Source organism: Trachypithecus francoisi, unplaced genomic scaffold (genome assembly GCF_009764315.1).
Source record: "Trachypithecus francoisi isolate TF-2019V2 unplaced genomic scaffold, Tfra_2.0 Lachesis_group17, whole genome shotgun sequence".
In the NCBI taxonomy this organism is placed as follows: Eukaryota; Metazoa; Chordata; class Mammalia; order Primates; family Cercopithecidae; genus Trachypithecus; species Trachypithecus francoisi.
In genome coordinates, this window is record NW_022681462.1 from 98192207 (window position 1) to 98215491 (window position 23285).

A 23285-nucleotide genomic window follows, 5' to 3' on the forward strand; every position below is an offset into this window, starting at 1 on the left:
AGGTCAGGAGTTCAAGACCAGCCTGGCCAACATGGTGAAACTCTGTCGCTACTAAAAATACAAAAATTAGCTGGGCATGATGGTGGACACCTGTAATCCCAGCTACTCGGGAGGCTGAGGCAGGAGACTCACTTGAACCCGGGAGGCGGAGGTTGCAGTGAGACAAGATCACGCCACTGCACTCCAGCCTGGGTGACAGAGCAAGACTCTGTCACACACACACACAAATAACTCTTTGTTATGAGGGCATCATTTTCAACTGCAGAACGGAGCTGGAGGCGTGGGTGGTGGCGGCTAAGTCACACACCCTGACGGCTCTCTTTCCTCATCAGGGGCCAATATGCGGTTGGACAGTGTGGCCCCTGAGGTATGAGCTAGCTCTAAAAAATATCCTCGAGAAAAAAATTTAAACATAAAGAAAAACAAACATATAAATAGAAAACTTCTTTGAGTCCATCCCCAGAGGAGGCTTCCAGAGCACCTGAGGAGCTGCTCACCGAGCCAGGACTGGTGTCCCTCTCCCTGGACCTTGTTCAGCAGACCCAGCTGCCTCACTCCTGTCTAGTAGATGGTAAAAAGCTACATTTCTGCCAGGTCCCTGCTTGAGAAATGACTAAACTCTCAGCTCATGAGCCCCAAAGGAACTATTTCCAAATGTTGAATTCATGTGTCCCAAATGAATGGGGTTTGGCCACATTGTAATGTATCTCGGGTGGAAACCATTTGTAAGAAATACCATTGTAAATGTTAGACTGAAGAGATGTTTGTGAGACACATGTCCTCCCTGAGGTTTTGTGCAGTCTGCATGGCTCTGTCTGCAGGGCAAGGTCCACCCTCTGCCTTGCTGCCCACAGCTGAGCTCACGGTGGGAGGGGTCCCAGGTGCCTGCCTGGTGTCCACACCAGCACACCCGTCAAAAACTTTTTGTTTAATTCTCTTTTAAATTTGGAAGGGAACCTCCAGTGAATCGTCACATGTATTATTTGATTCATGTTTAATATCTCTGGGAAGCAATAAAAACAGTAAGTCATTCTTAATAAAAGGGCATCAGCCCAGCTGAAACACTAGGCACAGGAATGGTATTGTTCCAGCTGCCCTCGGTGGCCCCAGCAGCTACAGTCTGGAGTTAACTGTTGGCAAGTGACTTATCCATGATCACCCAGGCATCTGACTCATAGATACTGTGTTTATAATCAGGAGTGGGGGCAGCTCATAAAAGCCACTCTTTGCTGTCTTTAGTCTTTAAATCACAGCACCAGAGGCCACAGATTCTGCAGGGAGAGTTGTGGCAATGCACTCACCCATACAGACAAAGGGTAATCAACACGCACTCACGGAACACCTCTTAGGTTCAGGCCACAGTGCTAAGCACTGGGGAGACACCGAAGGGTAAAACGCCCTCAGAGCGCTTCCAGTCTGGTCGGGAAGGCAAGACAGGAACTCCTTCTTTCCTTCTTCTACCAAGGTTCAGTTCCTGGCCGGGCGCAGTGGCTCATGCCTGTAATCCCAGCACTTTGGGGGGGCAGAGGTGGACGGATCACCTGAGGTGAGGAGTTCAAGACCAGCCTGGCCAAGATGGTGAAAGCCCGTCTCTACTCAAAATACAAAAATTAGCCAGGTGTGGTCATGGACGCCTGTAATCCCAGCTACTCGGGAGGCTGAGGCAGAGAATCGCTTGAACCCGGGAGGCGGAAGGTTGCAGTGAACCGAGATTGCGCCAGTGCACTCCAGCCTGTGTGACAGAGCGCGACTGTCTCAAATGACAACAACAACAAAGGTTCAGTTCCTACTCTGAGTCTGGCGCTGGGCTGGGGTGCTGGATGGCAGAGGGAGGCAGCATTCCAACATGGACCAGCAGCCTCAAGCCTCCAGCTCTCCGGCTGGGTCCCAGTTCTCTCCTGACCCTTTTCCCAAGAACAGAGAGCTGGGTTCCATTTACTCAGGGTGTGGCTAGAAATAATCCCATAACCAATTATCAGCACAGCGCCTGGAACACAGGAAGTACACAGTAATTGTTTGACAAGAGGCAGGAAGGAAGTCAAAGAGGGAGGGAGAGAGAAGGTCCGGCTGATCTAGGCGCTCCTTCCAGACAACCTCCAAATCCTCTGCAGATCCGGCCTCGGAACAGTGGATCTTCAGCTCCCGGGGCACTCTCTGTGCATCCTCCGAGAGCCCCATCAGACACATTCTAACCCAGATAGTCTCTAGTCTCAGCAAAAGAGCCAGTTTCCCAGAGACCCTCTGGGGGCCGAGGAACATCCAAAAGAACAGATATTTGCTAAACATCGTCTATGACCCCAGCGATTACTTCTGAGCTAGAAATTTGCACATGGGGTCTGAGAAGTCCAAGAATATTCTAGGGGGTAACTGAGAGAAAATGTGTAATCTGGGCTGTCCCAGAAACACCAGGCCCTGTGCCTGGGGTGGTGCTGGATGCCTCGGGAAGGGAAGAAAAGATCACTGTGGACTCCACCTAGAGAGGTCAGTGACATGGGTGGGGAGGAGCCTGGCTGGCTCGGACCTGGCCTGGAGACCCGGGGCTAACAGGCAGCAAGGTCAGGGGAGCGTTCTTGTGCAGCCTCGGCTCTGGCTGCCCATGTGGCTGAGCAGACTAGCGGGCAGGTCAGCCGCCCTTCCTTCCACCTCCGCCTGGCATCTCCCAACCAGATGGGGAGCCTAGGCTGGTCTTGCTCCTGTGGGATCTGGATGTAGCCCCTCACACAGAGCCCAACACGGAGCAAATGCTCTGGGGATGCTGACGGCCAGGATTCCCCTGCTAGGCACCTGGTGGTCCTGCCGAAGGGCCAGGACAATGTCCCCAGCCCTCCACTGATTCCAGGGCAGATGAGAACGCTAAGTTGTGCCTGCCCACAATGTGTGTGTCTGTGTGTCTGTGTGTGTGTGTATGTGTGTGCAGGCATATGTCTGCCCACAATGCTTGTCAGACAGGATCTGCTCTCCGTGGCTGAGGGCTGGAGGGGACGACCACAGGAAGTGATACTGCCAAGTCATCCCAAGTCACCCTAAATATAACCCTCAACGTACAACACAGGAGGACTATCCCTTCCCCGCTGCCTTGCCTCATGACCAGTGTCCGCCTAGGAGGGCACTTCCAGAAAGGCCGCTCAGATGGCTCTCTGAGACACCCGCCTGGGATCCACAGCCTGGCCAGCACCGGAGGGGAGGCAAGCCTGGGGTTCTGCTCTTCTGGCCCCAAATCTCCATGGCCCTGTTCATCTAACTTCTTCCAGAAGAACTGCTGGCTACACAAATCACTATGAGCAACAGTGATCTCTTCAGCCTGGGAGGAGGCATCCTTATTTAAGGGACACAGAGGGCTGCCATATGGTGGGACTCTGGCTGCGCTGAGATGCTGCTCACACCTGTCTTCCTCAGTGGTCGGGGTTGCCAGCGTCCTGCCCCTCAGGTGTGACCCACCACGACCTGGCTGAGCCGCCTGCTCACCCCCTCCTTGCCACGGGTGTACATCTGCCACAGGCCCTTTGCACCAGCTGCTCCTTAGCTAGAAGCATGCCCATCCCTGGCCTCCTGCAGGCCTTCAGTTAGTTCCCATCAAAGGAAGGCCTTCCCCAAGCACTCTATCCAAAATCAACACTCGTTCTTTATCCCCTTTCCAGCGTGATCCTTTCTCTCATTTCTGTTTTATTGAGTTCACTGTCTGTCTCCCTTTGAGTGGAGCTCAAAGTTCTTGGGGCCAGGTTTACTCTGGCCCATTCTCCATCAGAAGCCCAGAGCCTGGAAGCTTGTCTGGCACAGGGTACATGCTCCATGAACCCACCCCAAGGGAAGGAACGCGTGAGTGTCTGGGGACGTGGAGAGGGAGGCTGGTAGGGGAGGCTGAGACTCGAGCCTTAGTGTGCAGGTGCTGCTTCTCCACTGCCCAGGGAGCGGTCTGCTGTACACGACCAAGGACCAGGGGCGGAGAAAAGCGGAAGGCCCTTCCACTGCCCATCACCTGACCCACAACATCCACGGCCAACGGTGTGAATGTGCTGGAAAGTGCCTTCTGACCCCAGAGTCCCTCAGCTCGTGGTGGTGGTGGTGCAGAGATATTATTTGCTGTGCGTGCACTGAAATGCCCCAGGGGTCCGGGGATGGAAAGGGACACCTGGGGCCACCTCCTCCACCCCCTTCTGATCCCTTCGCCTGCTCCAGCTTCTTGACACAGGTATCAGCCTCAACACGACCTGCCGGGCCAGGCGCCTCCCCTGTGCACCTGTGCTGACAGTGGCCTCGGGCCAGGACACTTGTATGCAGGTGACATCCAGGTAGCATGGACCCAGATGTTCCCCCACTTTCCAGCTCCAGTAAGGCTGGTGGATGGAGAATGAATGGGTGGAAGTGGCCACTTCGCATGCAGTTGTGTCTATTTTCTTCTGAAAAAAATACTTTTTTCTCAGCTAACCACTGGCTAACCGGCACCCTGAGGCTGAGGCCCAGCCTGGAAGTCTCCTCCCAACCCAGCAGCCACTCTGGCAAGGAGAAGGCAGAAGGAGAAATTCCCTCCCTCAGGAAGAGGAAGGCAGGAAAACCCACCCCACACATGGGATGCAGAGCTGAGGGCGGGACAGGGGATGGGCAGAGGGTGGGGAGCTCACTTTGCCCTGGAAACACCACATGAGTGCATTGGTGCCCAGCGGGAAAGCAGCCATGTCCGGGCTCTGCCCTGGGCCCTGGGCCTGACCGACTGAGGGACTCACATCTACCAGTGCCACAGATGGAACCCGCCACTGGCACCTGCCCTCCACCCCTCACACAGCCCAGAACCCCCTCACGACCACTGAAATTAAGATAGTGACGCTTTAACAGGTTTCGGGTCCAAATTTTAGCCTGGCTGAGCATTCAAAGGTGGTTCCTTCTGAGTGGGAAGATGAAAATTATAAAGAGCATCTCCCGCATCTAGGGCCAAGAAAATTCCAGACTTTTGGAAAGCGACTTTGTATGAGGACTTGGAGGACTTCAATCCTTATACGGGACCCTGCCAAACTCACCAGATGCAAGTTGGTGATGAGGGCTCTCATGGGCTGGGCATGGCCAGATGGGACTCTGTCCCCAAATGTCCCTCCCCCAGGTGTCCCCCTGGGAGCCTATGACAGCCGACCCTTGCCACATCCATGGCCCCAACTGATGCTCGCAGTACGCAGGAGCAGGTGGGGCAGGGTGTTGAGTGACAAGAGTCACCATAATAGTCATGAGACCATGACAGGGAGGAGGGAGAGAGAGGAGGAGCTGTGGGCAGCCAGGTTCTGCCGGACCAGACACCACGGAGACACTTCACTCCAGGTCTGATCTTGCATTTACCCTGGAGAGGGCATTTTTATCAACCTTCATATGCACAAGATTGGAAGGGGCTGTGAAGAGGCACAGCGAGAACCACACACTCTCCAGCATTGCACACCTGGTTCGTTGCTTGCAAACAAAACCAAACCCTCAGCGCCGGCAGAGCAGCCCCACAGCGCGGCTGGCGGGTTCTCCAGACCTGAGGGCAGCCCTGGGGCATGGTCGGTCGGGACTTCCTGTCTTGGGAGCTGGCAGGACGACCAGGGTCATGACACCCAGACACTATGACAATGCCCTGCCTTGCCCTCATCCACACGTCCTTCTCAAAGTTCTGGGCCCCTCATTCCCCCCACAAATCCCCAAACAGAAGCACCGAAGGTCATGCGATTTGCCCAGAAAGACCTGGCCAGTTTAGGGCGAGAGCCGAGATGGCTGTGGGGCCTCGGGGTGTGGGGGTGGTTCTCCGCATCTCTGAGCCGCAGTTTCCTGACCTGTCTTAGGGGTGCTAGGTGGGCTGCCCCCAACGCCCAGTCTTCCCTGCTCTTTCTGCTGAGCTGGGTCCAGTCCTCACACATGGGCAGGACCCCACGGCACAGCAGGAGTCACCCACTTCCATCCTCAGTCCTCACCCGCCCCGGACCAGTCGGCCTCTGGGAGCGACTTACCAGAGACCAGGCGGAGTCCGAGAGGGAGTGGGTCAGAACCTCCGGGGAGTGTTTCCGCGTCCTGACCGGGCCACTAGACCATGCCCCTGGAAGAGAAGAGCGACAGACAGGTCACGCGGACTGTGACGACCTGGCCCGGACCCCATGCCCCTCCCTCTGGTTGCTTCTGTGGTGCCTGCTGGGGGATCACAGCTTTTGCAAGTGCCATGCTAAATACAGAAACCCCTGGCTCCCAGCCTCCAGCCAGCCGCCGTGGGCAGGGGCACATGCTCAGGGCCACTGTACCCCAGCGGGAGGGAAGCCCACGGCAACACTGACAGAAGCCCCAAGGTGAGATGCTGGCCACCCTTCGAGTGAGGTCGCCAGTTACTACAAAACTGGCATGGAAACTAAGCGTGGCTGGGACCTCTGTGGTCTACAGACTTATTCGAATCCCAACAGCATTGTCACTTGGGGCCATCACAGATGCACAGCCTCCATCCTCACCCAGCACTCTGTACCCTGCACCCAGGGCCGTTACAAGGGTTCAGTGGAATCATGCACACCCAGGCCCGGCACCCACTGCTGCCCTCTTCAGGATCCCTCCAGCCTCCACGGTTTCTTGCCTGGCATACCTGGGTTGGCGCCTCATCACCCAACCTCCTCCTTGAGGCCCATATTGCCCCCAGCAAGCCTCCTAGGCCCCGCGCAAGGCACACACTAGATGCTCAGGAAAAGGTCAGGACGCGTCACCTGACATTCAGCCAGAAGCTCACAAAACCACCCAGACACTGAGAAGGAAAATTTGCACTGCCAGTGTCCAGGTGCCCAGCCACTGCCACCCTCAACCCTCACTGCCAGCTCTGGCACAAGCGTTCCAAGCACCCTTCATGTAGCGTGAACTCAGGACGGGCCCACCTCCCTCTTCTCTGCCTGCTCCCCAGGCACGGATTGGTGACCCCTCCTCTGTGAACCTGCAGCCTCTGGTACCTATGTGTATTACCAGTGTGGAGGCCGACAGCTCCATACAACCAGGCTCCTTGCTAAAAGCTGTCTATGCATTTGTACTCATTATCCAATGTAATCCACACAGCAGCCCTGGGAGACCGGGAAAAATGGAGGCTTATAGGAGCTAATTACCTGCAAGATCATGTGTCTTCTAAGGGGCAGAGCCAGGATGGAATCCCGACAGTCGCTTCACCTGACAGCCCATTTCTCTTCCGTATCTACCGCACACTCCCTAATTACTTTCTCCCAGTACAAGGTTCTCTCCCTCACAGCAATGATCCCGCTTTACAAACACCCACTAGACCAAGTGGCTTGTTCACCCTAGAACACCCAGCCTCAGCACAGTGCTGCGTGCCAGCGGGGCTCCCCTCGCTCCTACATAATGGGGCCGCTGCACCTCTCCCCTCCTTCCACCTCCCACCAACCCACCCCACTGACTGTGAGCTCCACAAGGTCAGGAAATCGTCCGTTTCATGTCTGTGCATGCAGAGCCTGGACACAGCAGGCGCTCAATAAATAATGGTTGACAAATGAATGCTCCCAAGATGCATCACATGTGATTGGAAATAGGGCGTATCTTGCTCAGAGTTAAATTTCTACCATTTCCCAAATATAGAATTTTGTAGGCTAATTATGGAATGTAAACTCACTGCTAGAATTCAAGACCTGACAAAGTCATGCATCTTCCCACCAGAAATTCTCACTGCAAGGTCACTATGCTTTTAAGATAGTGTGTGTGTGTGTGTGTGTGTGTGTTTTAAAGACAGATTTTAGGTTGGACCCCATGGTTCACGCCTGTAATCCCAGCACTCTGGGAAGCTGAGGCAGGTGGATTGCTTGACTCCAGGAGTTCGAGACCACCCTGGGCAACATCACGAAATGCCATCTCTACTAAAAATACAAAAAATTAGCGTGTATGGTGGTGCATGCCTGTAGTCCCAGCTACACGGGAGGCTGAGGTTGGAAGATCACCTGGGCCTGGAAGGCAGAGGTTGCAGTGAGCCGAGATCGCACCACTGCACTCCAGCTTGGGTGACAGAGTGAAATGTTGTCTCAAAAAAATAAAATAAAATAAAAGATTTTAATTTTTAGGTCTTCCCAACAAAATTGAGCAGAAAGTTCCCATATACCCTTTGCACCACTCCTGGCCACAGCCTTTTCCATGATCCACATCCCCTGCCAGAGTGGGTCATTTGTTACAACTGAGGGACCTGCATTGACCATCATCACCTCCTAGGTCCACAGCTCACGTTAGGGTTCACTCTTGGTGTGGGCCACTCCGTGGGCTTTGACAAACGTGTACCAATGCGTACCCACCGTTACAGCATCACATAGCGCGGGCTCACTGCCCTAAAGCTCCTCTGTGCTCTCCGCCTTGCTCCATATTTTCCCATGGCGTTTTCAAATCGATGATCTCAGCCAATTTATCCAACAGCTCCGTGCGCTCTGCTCTGACACTCAGAGAAATCAAGACCTGGAGAGGGTCAAGAGCTCTCCATGAGGAGAAACCCTGTAATGGAGCCAGCAGCAGAACGTACCAGTTCCTCATTTCATCACCCTCCTCCGACCGGCCGCGGCAGAGAGCTCATTCTCAACCGTTTATGGAGAAGGAAAGAGACTCCAGGACACCAGCCCAGGTCACACTCGGCTAAGTGGGGGGTGGGGTACCCCAAACACAAATCCCCAAACCCATGCTCTGTTCTTTTCAGCTGCTCTGGTTAATTAAAAGGTTTTTTTTTTTTTCATTTGTTTGTTTTTCGGGAGACAGGGTTGTCACCCAGGCTGGAGTGCACAATCAAAGCTCACTGCAGCCTCGACCTCCCAGGCTCAAACAATCCTCCAGCCTCAGCCTCCCAAGTAACTGGGACTACAGGTGCACCCCAATCTATTTTTTTTTTTTTCATTTTTAGTAGAGATGAAATCTTACTACATTTTCCAGGCTGGTCTCAAATTCCTGGGCTCAAGTCATCTGCCTGCCTTGGTCTCCCTAAGTACTGGGATTACAGGCGTGAGCCACCATGCCCGGCCTAACGGGGATTTTTAAGAGGCCACGGAATGCAGTGAGTAAGCACCCTCCTGGGGTAGGAGGGGCCTCTGCATGCCCCCAGCTGGAGCAGGTGAGCACAAATCTCCCGGCACGCTCAGCAAGCACACCCAGTCACCACACTGAGGTCCCTCACTATCTGGCTGCAAAGTCCCCACTGTCTCCAGCCTCCTGGGGGCAGCCCTGCCTGGCCAGCACTCTCAGTGATCAGCTCCACAGAGGCATCTTCCCTCTGTCCCACCGACAGCCAGGCCAGCTGACGGGGAAATGCTGGATGGTGGGAGGATGGAGAGGAAGTGGTGGTTCCAGGTTGGCCTGTGCCTTGGGCACATCCTGTGACCTCTGCCATTTCCAATTTCCCCATCTGCAACAAAGTGGGTGAGTTGGACTCCGCAGAGTAGGCCCAGCCAGCTCTGACACCAGGCTTCCTAGCAGGAGGGGGGATCTGCTATTCCAGAGACCTCGAAGGCACTGGCTCCCAGGCTGCTTGGGAACACTCCATTAACTCGAATTGCAAATTTCCTCCTGGCTCTATCTCTAAGCCACAGGGCCTCCCTGGCCACCAGCTTCCCAGTGACAGATAGAGATGACAGTCATTGCTCGAGACAGAATCAAGTAGCAGAAGTCATTACGCAGAAATAATTATGTTGAGTTATGTCTGGTTGCTCTTGATTTCCGTCTAGTGATTGTCTTACAAATGGCCATGCCTCTTCCTCTAGAAAAGCAAAATGCACAGGCCTGGGTAATTCATACAGACCTGCTGGGCACAGATCTACTGCTCCAAATTCCTGCCAGCTGGGGTGCCGCACCCTAGGGTAGGGTGCTCTGTGCTGCCCTTTGGCTGAGCGCTTGGGAGAGAGGAGGTTAGAAGTCGAAAGCCCCGAGGGGACATCCGAACTCCCCAACTGGGAGTCAGAGCCCTTTACGCACACACTTTTCCTGGGGTCCTTCCGACCCTACCTCCCCCAGCCCTTTGTTCATGTCAGGCCTTAGGCCCCTCTCTGAGTCTCTGGAGAAAGGCTGCGGGAGGCGGCAAGGTCAGGGCTGCATGGCTGGACTGTCTGGAACCAAAACCTGGCTGAACTATTTCCTATTTCCTAGCAGTGTGATATTGACCTGTTATCTCACCTCTCCCTGCATCCATTTCCCCATTTGTAAAATGGAGATGACGACAGTACTACCTAGCTCATCAAGGTTTTGTAAAGATTAAATGAGCTAATGCACGATAAATGCCTGCTGCATAGAAAGAACTCAACGAACGTCAACTGTGACTGAAAGAGCAGGGAGAGGCCTGCAAAATCTAAGCCAAGTAGAAAGACATGAACTACCAGAACCGTCTCAAGAAAGAGACAATTTGAAAGACTTAGAACAAGTGAAGAGATTGAATTAGTAATCGAAACACTATCCACAAAGAAAAGCCCTGGCCAAATAGCTTCACTACTGACCTCTACAAACAGTTAAGGAACACCAATTCTTGGCCAGGTGTGGTGGCTCACACCTGCAACCCCAGCCCTAAGGGAGGCCAAGGTGGGAGGATCGCTTGAGCCCAGCACTGCGAGACCAGCTTGGGCAACATAGTGAGACCTCATTGCTACTAACTAAATATATTAACTAGGCATGGTGGTGCATGCGTGTAGTCCCAGCTACTCAGGAGGCTGAGGGAGAAGGATCACTTGAGCCCAAGAGTTCAAGGCTACAGTGAGCTATGGTCATGCCACTGCATTCCCGCCCGAGGGAGAGATCGAGACCATGTCTTAAGAAACAACAACAGGCCAGGCGCGGTGGCTCAAGCCTGTAATCCCAGCACTTTGGGAGGCCGAGACGGGCGGATCACGAGGTCAGGAGATCGAGACCATCCTGGCTAACACGGTGAAACCCCGTCTCTACTAAAAAATACAAAAAACTAGCCGGGCATGGTGGCGGGCGCCTGTAGTCCCAGCTACTCGGGAGGCTGAGGCAGGAGAATGGCGTGAACCCGGGAGGCGGAGCTTGCAGTGAGCTGAAGTGAGCTGAGATCTGGCCACTGCACTCCAGCCCGGGCGGCAGAGCGAGATTCCGTCTCGGGGAAAAAAAAAAAAAAGAAACAACAACAAAACCTGAAAAATACAATGAAAGCCGCCAGACACAAAAGGACAAATGTGGTATGATTCCATCTATATACAATGTCCAGGACAGAGACAGAAAGTAGATGCGTAGTTTCTTGGGGCTGGCGGAAGAGGGGATGGGGAAAGAGGAGTTAGCCGGTAAAAGGCATAGATTTCCTTTTGGAGTGATGAAAGCACTCTGAAGTTGACTGTGGTGACAGCTGCACGTACATGAGAATATACTAAAAATCACTAAATTGTATACTTTACATTGTATACTTTAAATGGGTAAATGGTAGGGTATGTGAATTACATTTCCACAAAGCTGATTTTTTAAATAAATAAATAAATAAAAAGGAATCTAAGTCAATATCCTCCTATTCCTCTATGCCAGCAGACAGGAGAGCAAAGAGCAGTCACAAGAGCGAGGGGACAGAGTGCACAGCTTTCAGGCCTTGCAAGCCAGGGGACATAACAGGTCTTAGTGCTTGTCACCCCTTACAGAGACGAAGGGATGGACAGGTACCAACTCAGCTGACCACAAACCCCCCTGGCAGCCTCAAATCCAGGACTGGGCCCCGAGGAAGGTGCTGAAGCTGAGCTATAAAACTGCCTTGGAGAACTCCCCAGCAGGCACTGCAAACCCAGGCCGAGTGCCCACCATGTGTGCTATAGGTACAGGGACAGGGTCCCCACCTTGGAGAAGGCCATGGCCCACTGGGGTTCAAGCACATGAGTGCTGGGCATCGGGTGGGCAGTCACACATAAGCTCTTAAGATCTCTCTGCCTTCAAGAAGGTGATCCAGTCCACTGAAGGTGGTGCCGGACCCCAGGCCCTCAGGAATATTCATGTTCTGTAAGGAGTTTCCACTGGAGGAACTCTCAGCTCAACTCCAGAAACAGCCCAGGCTGCCACCCTGGGCATTACAGGTCACAGTGTAAGCAGGTTATGGTTCCGGGGCCGTTTCTGGGGTCAGTCCCTCCCTCTTGGCCCAGTCCCGGAGTGGGGGGGAGGTTCGGTGCCCATTTCCCTCGCTGGCTGGTCTTTGGGAAAGGGTGCTGGAAAAGCTTCTTCCTCCCAGTATCCAACCTCTTGCCCAGGCGCAGGCTTCACGTGCTCACTGGGACCTGCAGAAAATCAGAAATGGCCTCTCCTGCTTGCTCACAGCAGGCAAATGTGTGCTCAAGAGATGACAAATTATTTTAATATATTCTGAAATCCAACATAATTACAAAGCAAAGTCCCTTAGGGAGAAAAAATTATAATGGGGTCTGAAGTCAAAGATGGATGGTTTTGGATTATGACTATTTCAGAGGTGACTGTGGTTTTCAGATGACTAATTCCACTGTGGCCCCCAGGTGATAAGCACAGTTGCTCCAAGAATGCTGTCAACAGACGTTTTGCAGTGACTTCTCTTCATAGAGGCATTTTCTTCCATTGTTCAATTCAAGAAACTGAGTTACAGAGAAGCCTACGTGTCCTGCAGAGACCACCAGGGTGGGCTGTGGTCTGAGACCAGACCCAGAGCACAGGGTGGAAGCCAAGACGTCCACATGAGACCATCCAGGTTGCAAGCTTCACACAGGTGAAGGTCTGGAGAGAGCACCAAACACCTGAGCCACGAGTGGTCGTGACTAGTGCCCAGCACCAAACCCCTGGTTCCTGGGACACCGGGCACCGGCTGGCAGGGATCCCTGACTTCCAGAGAATGTGCAATGTCTTACTGTAGGCTTCTGCTGCCACTCCCACCACCAGGGCATTTGAGCTTTTGTCATGTAATAAAAGGAATCTACTGTCTATGACCACTTTGAAACACTGGCATATCTACGAAAGGTGTCCACACATGTGCCCCGTGAAGCAGCAGTTCACCTCCTTCATGTCTGTCCAACAGAAAGAGGGACACGTGTCCACCAAAAGCACGTGCAGGAACACTCAGAGTTGCATAACTTGCCCCGCCCCATCCTGGAAACGATCCAAGCATCCATGTGCCTTCCATGGGCAAAGAAACTGGAGTGTAGTCACACAGAGCCCCATAAAGCAATGAGAATGAACCTCATGCCCCACACAACAGATGCATCTCACAACCGCAGGGATGAGTGAAGAAGCCAGATACAAATGCTTACTTACATAATGTGTCTTTGTCCAGGCCGTTCTAACAAATTACCATAGACTGGGTGGCTTCGATGACAGACATTTACCTCTTACAGTTCTGGGGGCTGGAAGTCCAGGATCAAGGTGCCAGCACAGTCGGATTCTGGGGAGGGCTCTCTTCTTGGTATACAGATGGCTCCTGATCACGTAGGGCAGGTGAGCCCCAAAATGGGACTTAGCCCAGGAGGGTTCTTGGCTTCACCCAGGAAATAATTCAAGGGTGAGCTGGTGGTGTTAGCAACTTTTACTGAAGCAGCTGTGGACAGCAGCAGCAGAGGGACTGTTCCCTGCGGGGCAGGGCTACCCCACAGGCAGTGTGCCCAGAGCAGCAGCTTGGAGGCAGCACTGCAGATTTATTTTCACTTTTAATTACATGCAAATTAGGGGATGGATTATGCAGAAATTTCTAGGAAAAGGGTGGTAATTTCCAGGTCATCAGATGATTGCCAAGGAAAGGAGCAGTAACTTCCGGGTATTGCCATGGCAGTGGCAAACTGACATGGCACACTGGTGGGCACGTCTTAGGGAAGGCTGTTTCTACCCTGGCCCTGTTTTAGCTAGTCTGCAATTTGGTCCGGTGTCTGAGTCCTCCCTCTGGAGTCCAGTCCCACCTCCCACCTCACCTTCTCGTTACATACTTGCCTAGTAGACAGCAGAGGCAGATCTGGCTCGTGTCCTCTTCCTATAAGGGCACTAATGACCGAATTACCTCCCAAAGGTAATTTGGGAGGTGAGAACATCCTACTTGGAGTGAGGGTCTCAGCACAGTAATTTGGGGGCACACACACAACGGGTCCACAGTACACACCAAGATGCTGCAGCAACCTGGACTCCTAAACACCGACGAGGTACTCACAGCCGCTGCTGGTGACAAAGACAGAGCTTCCCAGTAACAGACGAGGTCAGCGGGGAGTGGGGCTTGGGAACTGGGGATGGAGTTTATATTTTATTTTAAGCACAATTGTTGTAGGAGAACTTTGAAAACCAGACAGTGCTACAAAAATACCAGGCAGCAGGGACAGAAATCGTAGGAGTCCCTGGACCTGGGGGCGGTAGAGGCAGAAGGGAGACCGTGAGACCTGCAGTCCTCTCCCAGTGATGGGAGTGGGGTGGGGACAGGTCGCCTCTAAACATGCTGTGTTGTCTTGAGACTGAAACTTGTTTGTTCACTCATGACCTTCCATAAGCAGGAAGGAAAATAAAACAGCTCGATGCTCACTAACAGAATTCTGGAACCTCCCGAGCCCAGTCACTGCCACCCTCACCATGGCTCCCAGACGCCACTGACCTTCTTCTCAGGCAGCGTCAGAGCTGGTGAGGCACCTCCTGTTCTGGAAGGAGGAAGATAAAACAAACCTTTGCCAACATCAGGAACAGTGAGGCAGTCATAGGGGAAATGCCGATGGCCCCAGGGAGGCGGGAAGAATAAATCTGCTCCCAATCCAGCCCTTTCTATTTGGGGAGCCTCCTGCCCTCAGACACGCCAACTGTCTGCTCTCTCTCAGCCAGACAACGAGCCTCTGACCTACTCAGGAGACCTTAGAACCCTAGGCCAGAAGCCTCCAATTGTCCTCTGGGGGCCGAGGGTCCCATGGGGGTTCTGCGAGTGCAGGGAAGAAAAGCATCCAGGCCTCCCTCCACCCCAGCATGGCCATTCACCTGCCAAACACATACACCTCCACCTGTGATTTCACTGGCAAGAAAAATGGTCACCTGCAAAGAAGGAGAAAAGAAAGAAAGAAAAAAAAAAACCATCCATCTTGCCCAACCCTTCCATTGTGCGGTTGAGCAAACAGGCCCTGAGAAGCATGGTCTTACTTACGCGCCCAGGGCCAGGTATGGCCAGCTACCACTCCAGGTGCTGTCATTTGCTGGGCAGAGATGCAAAGATTCAGGCATCGGAAGAAGTGTCCCTTGCAGGTGTTCAGACCACAAGTCACCTTTCAGCTGTTGGTCAGTGTCACATGAGTGGGGGCCCAAGCCTCTCTGAGTACCACTGTTAAACTTTCTAAAGTTGTGTTCATAATGATACCAGAAGAGCAAGATGAAGGACTGACAGGAACACAGTTTGGAACCAGGGTCAGTATCGCTTGCTTACCAGCATGGGGCCACACTGTCTGTGGTGAGGCTGTCCCTATGCCCACCTGGATGGCTCAGAAACAGCAGGTACCCAGAGCACCAGGAATGCTGTGGGGGTGACAGGGTGGGGGATACACCGAGCGCCTCTCCACGTGGATGTGCCCCACAACAGGCTGGAGCCAGACTCCAATGTGCCACCGCGTGGCCCTGGGCCAGTCACCCCTCCTCCAGGACTGCTTCCTCTGCGAGACTGCTCCTCCACAGTACCATGGGCATCCCACCACTCCTCCATGCCCTCTCTGAGGAGGCCGTGAGGCTGGCACAAGGAGGTGGATTCACACAGGGCCACTCTTTGGACTTACGGTCCTTAACGCAGAAAGCTGAATGTGGCATTTACAGGTCCCCCTCAGGAGCCCTTGATGGCCACACCGTGTCCCACCTGCTCCTCATGGGTGCTGGACAGGTACAGACCATCCCTCCATCTGCAGATGAGAAATGGGCTCCGAGCCACTTGCCCCGGGCGACACAGCCACCAGCACTGCACCAGGAACCACACTCGGGCCCGCCTGGCCTGCAAGCCCCCCTTCTCCCACTGGCCACACCCCGGGCACTGTGCTCTGCCTTCTAGCGAGGCCAGAGACCAAACCTCACCCAAAGAGCAATAAGGGAGTGAGGAAAGCAGCCCCAGTGAGTCACTGCAGTGAAATTAAGCAATGCCATGCAAGGCAGTGCAGGGGGAGGGTGGGGCCTGAGGTGGGTCCGTGGAGAGGTGGAAGGGGTCCAGGCAGCGGCACTGGCCGGGGGGTGGGGGCGGTGCTCCAGCTGGCCATCTGCAGTGTGGTCTCCTCCGAGCCCTCGTCACTGACAACAACCTCTTGCAGCTCCCCCAGCCTGCAGACCTTTGTGGTTTGGCATTCAAAGCCCCTGACACCCACCTGAGGCCTCAATCTCACCCAGTGGGCAGATTAAAGATGCCAAAAATCCTGAGACTCTCCCACGCTGCCATCTCACAGCCCTCCCCCGCCCCCTCACTCCCAGAGCCCTGGGCCACCTGGGAGGGCCTACCTGCAACCTGGGGCAGGGTCTTGCTCTCCACATCAAAGCCCCTGCCCTGCCCTGGCAGACTCTCCATAAAAAGCCCCTGCCCTGCCCTGGCAGACTCTCCATAAAAAGCCCCTGCCCTGCCCGGGCAGACTCTCAATAAACACGTAAATGATTTCACAGACCCACTCAGTGCTGAAACAACAAAAGAATAAACAGTAAATGAATGAGTCAGTGAGTAGGCAGCTCAGAGCACGGAGCCATGCAAGAGAGGCCGGGGAGGAAGGACCAAGCCCATTCACGGAGGGCTTTGGATACTGAATTCAGGCTGCATTTGGCAACAGGGAGCCATGGTGGGCTCTTGAGCAATGGACCCAGAGGATCAACACGGTGGCCCGCGCAGGATGGAAGGCATGTGTCGAAACTGACATCAGGGAGGCCCTGAGGAGGTGAGGGAGCAACCTAGGTTGGGCAGCGGCTGGCCCATGTGAAAGTCTGAGACGTTCAAGAGCGACTGTGACGTTATGTGGCTCAGCTTGTTGCATGCAAGTCCTGCTGTGTTATCGACATTAATATCCTAATTGCCAGACCACTCTAAAACCCACGGCCAGCACGTGCTCAGTGGCCAGGCTTCCCAAACAGGCAGAGCAGGAAGAAAAGCCCCCAGTGTGGAGAGGCTCTGGACACCCCTGACACGAGGCCAACAAATCAGCAGCCTGGAACCAGGCATCCAGGGCAGTGGGGGATTAAGCCAAATTCTCCTGCTGGAACCACTTAATCAGGAGCCTACAGAACATGCGGGAGCTCGGCTGCAGTGTCTATGGTGAAGGAATAAGTTGTCTGAAAACAGAAATAAATTATTCATTCCCCACAAATGAGCAGCCTCTGGGTTCCCACAGCAGCCATTGCGCCACAAACATTAAAAAGGTTCGGCAAATCCTATTAGTGACACCACTCAGCCAAGCAAACACCAGATTCTGCCATCACCCATGTAGACAGCTCGCCTTGATGATCTCTACAGCTTCTCATTCTGCAACTGCAAATGAAATCAGCCCAGCACATTGGATGAAAAAATCACAGCCCAGCCCAGCCTCAGAGAGAAGCAGCAAGTGTCCATACCCAAGGAACTTGGATCACTAAGCCTCCCTGCCAGGGCAGCAAGCTTGGAGCAGGTGCTTGCTAGAATGCAGGTTCCTGGACCCTGTCCCACACAGCCTCTGGGGGTTCAGCCCTGGACACTGCATTCCTGACAAGTGACCGGGAGCTGAAGTCACCAGTAGGAAGAACTGGGGTCCTAGAGTCACCCAGGGATGTAAGCACAGCAGGCCAGCCTCACACCACTGGGTGGCCTTAGGTCAGATTCTCAGTCTCTCCAGGCCCAGAGTCTGGGAGGGGCTGATGGGAAGACAGCAAGGACCACCACACATGTGAGCTGCTCACGCACATGTGCACTCAGCGGAGGCCACTCACAGTGGGGTCTTCCTGTCACCTCTATCTTTTTTTTCTTTTTTTGAGATGGAGTCTTGCTCTATCGCTAGGCTGGAGTGCAGTGGCGCGATCTCGGCTCACTGCAACCTTCGCCTGCCAGGTTCAATCGATTCTTCTGCCTCAACCTCACGAGTAGCTGGGATTACAGGTGCGCGCCACCATGCCCAGTTAATTTTTGTATTTTTAATAGAGACAGGGTTTCACCATGTTGGCCACGGTGGTCTTGATCTCGACCTCGTGATCCCCCCGCCTCGGCCTCCCAGTGTTAGGATTACAGGCATGAGCCACCGTGCCCGACCTGTTGCCTCTATCTTTATTTTCCCATCTTTGGTTTCAGTCTGCTCAGCTCACTTTACAATCAGAAAGAGAAGTCTTGAGGCTTTTCTTTAAAAGTACCAGCCCCGGCTGCCACTGTGCTGTTTGCTCTGCCTAGAACACTCCCTAACTCCCCAGTGAACTGCTCTTCCTTCAGACCCCAGCTCAGGGTCCCTCCCTAGGGAAGCCCCTGAAACTCCCGGCCGCTGGCTTTTATAGCACGGAGCACCCCCCCTTCATCCCACCCTGCCACTGAGATTCCACTTTTCTGGGATTTACAGATTAGCATCTGTAGCCCCACGGGGGAGGGGGCCTTGCCCCAGTGCCCAGCACAGCACCTGGCACCAAGCAAGCATGGCAGTTTGTGGAGGACAGTAGTGAGTGTGAGCAAGGGGACACCAGAGATGGTAGCCTGGGCTCCCCTCTCTCCCCTGGGTAGGTGCCCAAAACCCTTCCCTCCGGACACTCATCCCACGGGGCTGTGTGGAGGTGGTTCTCTCCCTCCACCCCTCTGCCCCCACAAGGGGAATTTTGCAAGAACACCCCTGGCAGCCCCCATCCCACTCCTAGAGAGGGAGGCGGCTTATCTGATATGACTGAAGAAAGAAATGACTTTCCGGCCAGGCTGTCACCTCCCCAACCCTGTCCCCACCCTGAGGGCAGAGGTCTGGGGTTCTGTTGTCTGCCTAGGATTGGGAAGTTTATTTTAAAGGGTGGGGCAAGTATTAGGATGCTGATTCTTGGCATGGAGCAAGCTTGCCAATCCAGAGCCACCAGCAAAAGGTATGTGTATGTGTGTGTGTGTGTGTGTGTACATGTGTGTATGCATGTGTAACTATATGTATACGCATATAATTTAGTGACTTCAACCTGAGCAATTTTCCCGGGGACATTTGGCAATGTCTGGAGACATTTTTGGTTATTACAACTGAGGAGTCGAGGGGACTCGCCTACTAGCATCTTACGCGTAGGGCCAAGGATACTGCTAAACACCCCACAATACACAGGACAGCCCCCTCTTCCCCGCACACACCAAAGAATTATGCTGCTCCAAATGTCAACAGTGCCGAGGTGAGGAGACTCGACAAATATATTCCCCTCTTGGTCACCCCTTAGATTTACCTTTTTTTTTTTTTCCAGAAAGGGTCTCACTCAGGTCTGGGCGTGGTGGCTCACACTTGTAATCCCAGCACTTTGGCAGGCCGAAGTGGGCAGATCACTTGAGGCCAGGAGTTTGAGACCAGCCTGGCCAACATAGTGAAACCCAGTCTCTACTAAAAATACAAAAATTAGCTGGGTGTGGTGGCGGGTGCCTATAATCCCAGCTACTTCGCAGGCTGAGGCATGAGAGTTGCTTGAACTTGGGAGGTGGAGGTTGCAGTGAGCCGAGATAGCGCCACTGCACTCCAGCCTGGGCGACAGAGCAAGATGTGGCCTCAAAAAAAAGGGGGGATGGGTCTCAGTCTGTCACCCAGGCTGGAGCATAGTGGCACGATCTTGGCTCACTGCAGCCTCGACCTCTTGGGCTCAAGTGATCCTCCTACCTCAGCCTCCTGAGTAGCTGGGACCACAGGCACACGACACCATGCCAGGCTAATTTTGTTTACTTTTTGTAGAGACAAGGTCTTACTGCATTGCCCAGGCTGGTCAGGAACTCCTGTGCTCAAGTGATCCCCTGCCTCAGCCTCCCAAAGTGCTGGGATGACAGACATGAGCCACTGCGGCCCGGCCAGATTCACCTTTTGACTAGTTGCAGGCTCTAGTGGTAAGGGGTGTGCGGATTAAACCACGCCTCATTCCCAGAGGAGTCAAAGGTGCTGCAGGGTGTCCGGTACACCCCTGCCCTGGAAAGCAGTGCACAAGTGAGCCACCACTCCTCTCCTGTTCTTCAACAGGAAGGAGCTCGAGGAAACGCAGCTTCGAGTGCTCAGGAAAAGGGCTGAGTGCCCTGTGGTGTGGCTGGGCAGAAACAGGAAGGTGTGCAGCCTTTATGGCTGGTTTGCTGTGGAGAGCACACTCCCACACTCAGCAGCTGCAGCCGGGCCCGGGAGGTCTCCACCGGTCCCGCACGGGAGCAGGGAGCGGGTGGTGCATGCGGCTTCTCGTCCAGAACCCGACAGAGCTGTTTTGTTCCTGCCTCTACTGTAGCTGACTTGTTTGGGATGCGGGGCCCTCCACGCAGCGCTTTGCATGTGGCCATGTCTTTTCTTTTCTTTCTTTTTTTTTTTTTTTTTAAATTAATGAACTTTATTTTTTAGAACCGTTTGGTTCACAGCAAAATTGCGTGAAAAGCACAGAGTTCTCTACATACCTCCTGCCTTCCCTACTACCAGGATGGCTGTTTGTTACAACTGATGAACCCGCCTTGCCTCTTCACACGTCATTATCACCTAAGTTCGCAGGTGACAGTAGGACTCACTGCTGGTGCTGTATATTCTACGGGTTTGACAACTGTGCAATGACATGGCTCCATCACTACAGGATCCTACAGAGCAGTTTCACTGCCTTAAAAACGTTCTGTGTTCTGCCTGTTCCTCCCTCCCTCCTAACCCCTAGGAACCACTGATCTTTTTATTATCTCCATAGCTTTGCCTTTCCCAGGATATCACAGAGTTGCCATCCTCCATAGGCATAGCCTTTTCAGATTGGCTTCTCTCACCTACTCATATGCAGATGAGTTCCCCCCTATCTTTTCACGGCTTGCTAGCTCATTTCTTCTGAGTGCTTCTAATATTCCATTGTCTGGATGCACCACAGCTAATTTATCCATTCACCCACTGAAGGACACCTTCGCTGCCTCCAAGTTTCGGCTGTTATGAATAATTATGAATAAAGCCGCTATAAACACCCATGTGCAGGTTTCTGTGTGGACATAAGTTTTTTTTAACTCCTCTGGGCAAATATCAAGGAGCACGATTGTTAGATCACAGGGTAAAAGTGTGTTTAGCTTTCTAAGAATCTGTCAAACTGTCTTCCAAGGTGGCTGTACTGTTTTGTGTTCCCACCAGCAGTGAGTGAGGGTTCCTGTGGTTTCACGTCCTCCCTCACGTTTGGTGCTGAGTGTCCTGGATTTGGGCCATTCTCATCGGTGTTTGCTTTCATTTACAATACCCTGACAGCCATTTGTTTGTAAGCCATATTGACTTTAAGATCACACAGGACCGATCTTTACTGTGAACCAAAGTTCAAAATGTCCCATCAGGGATCCCAAATGACATTATGTTCTGGTGGCACAGAGAACCTGGGCAGGAGGTGATATAAAGGGAGGATACCCCAAGTTGCCCAGAAGACAGGCTGACAAACACTGTCCCTGTAGTCCTGACTGATGTGACAGCGCCCAGTCTACACAGGACACGAACATCTCCACGCAGTGCACATTCCAGTCCAGAAGGAGCATCACATCCACTTTGTCACTTAATGCCTGGAAACCCAGACCTGAGGCGGGAGGAGACTTGCTGGAGCCACACAGCGGGAAGGGAGCCTCAAGGTCCTTGCGCAGAACGTCGGCTGGGGCTCAGCAGACCCACGTCTCTATTGTTCAAAGCAAAACATGACATCCTTGTGGAATCCTTTAAGGAGCTCAGATGCCTCCTCGGTTAGACTACGGGCCTATCCAGTATTTCACAGATACATGCATCTGCCGGGTAGTGAGCACCTCAGGGGCACCTGGACACCTCAGACCGGGCCATCAGGCATCCTGGGGCCCCATTCTGCCCACCAGCCCCCATGAGAACTTAGGGGCTGCCTCCACCCTGCACATCCAGAGGACCCAGGCCATCAAGATCCCCAGCGGTTCCCACACTCGAACTTTCTCATCAGGATAGTGGGCTGGTCTTCACGCTGGAACAGAAGTCTCATTTAGGCACTCTTTCACTCATTCAAAACATTCTTAATTGGACTCCTTCTATGTGCCAGGCACCGTCCTAAGTGTTACAGATGCAACAGAGAACAAGAGTGATTCCTGTTTTCAAGGAACCTGCAGTGTTGTAAGTGTCCAGGAGACTTCGTGGCCAATGACATGTGCCATAGGTGAGTGAGTGCAGGATGCCAGAGGAGTCTGAAGAAGGGCCTCCAGCCCCATCTGGAATCTGGGAAGGCTTCCCAGAGGAAGTGACATCTAAACAGAGAATTGAAGAGTGAATAATAGTCACGCAGAGAGAGAGAAAATGGGGAGGGGTGGGTTGTAGGGAGCAACCCTGCTATGGACTTTACAAGAAGCTCCTACACCCAGTCAGTAGCCACCCAGCCCTGCAGAAAGGTGGCCCTCTGTGGACACACCATGGAGGCCATTGGGTGGTGACAGTCAGCACCCCCAGCTTTCTAGGCCTGAATGGGTCACAGCTGCGGAGGCCTTCGGCCCAGAGCCAGAAGGCTTGTCCCAGCAGACTGGTCTGGCTGGAAACATCCCAATTCAACAACACAAGCAGCACACACCCACCCACACCCCTGCCCCAGCACACCCTCCATAAATAGTCCCCGGATCTCATGGGCCCCGGTGTGCCCACTAAGGTGGGGGCTGAGCCCACAGGACATACATGTGGCTTATTGCCAACCTGCCCATCCACTTCCTCACTACCCAGAGCACAGAAGCTGCTGTCTCCAGACCAAGCGAACCTTGCACACTTCTGACTGAGAGCTGCATTTGTTTTTCTTCATTGTAAATCTACTGTGGCCAAGGGAAAAGCTGCCCGACAATTGCACAACATGCTCAGTCTGCAACTCTGAGCCGCAGGTACTCGTGCCATTAAATCTGTACAGAGCTTTTCTGAAGTGGTTGTAATTCCTGCCTGGACCTCCAGGTGGACTCGGGTCAGGGAGTTCACCTTCCCTAACAAGAGGGCATGCCTGACTTGGGAGAGCTTTGTCCAAAGTACCCATGGTTGGGCCACTCCTGATTCCAGCTGAGGGGGGCTGCAGTACAGCCAGCGTGGACAGACTAAGAAACAGCCACAAGTTCCGAGTGTGCACTCAAGCCTCTCCAATCTTATTTTCTCCCACATCTGCACTCTCATGAATGGACGACTCTAAACTTAAATCACAGTGCAAAGCTTGCCTTTAACCCTGTGAAATTTTATCTTATTTTCAGCTCATCTTTTCAAGTGACCAGAGCCTCTGGAATTTAATAGCAT

At 53.4% G+C, this 23285-nt stretch overlaps 1 protein-coding gene across 2 annotated transcripts in view; it reads right to left on the reverse strand.

Moving 5' to 3' along the window:
- HPCAL1 (hippocalcin like 1) overlaps positions 1 to 23285 on the reverse strand; it is a 122795-nt gene that overhangs the window by 23014 nt on the left and 76496 nt on the right. For both annotated transcript variants that reach the window (XM_033176565.1, XM_033176566.1), the window contains exon 2: positions 5967 to 6052. The gene's annotated coding sequence lies outside the window, so the exon portion shown is untranslated. The remainder of the gene's footprint in view (positions 1 to 5966; positions 6053 to 23285) is intronic.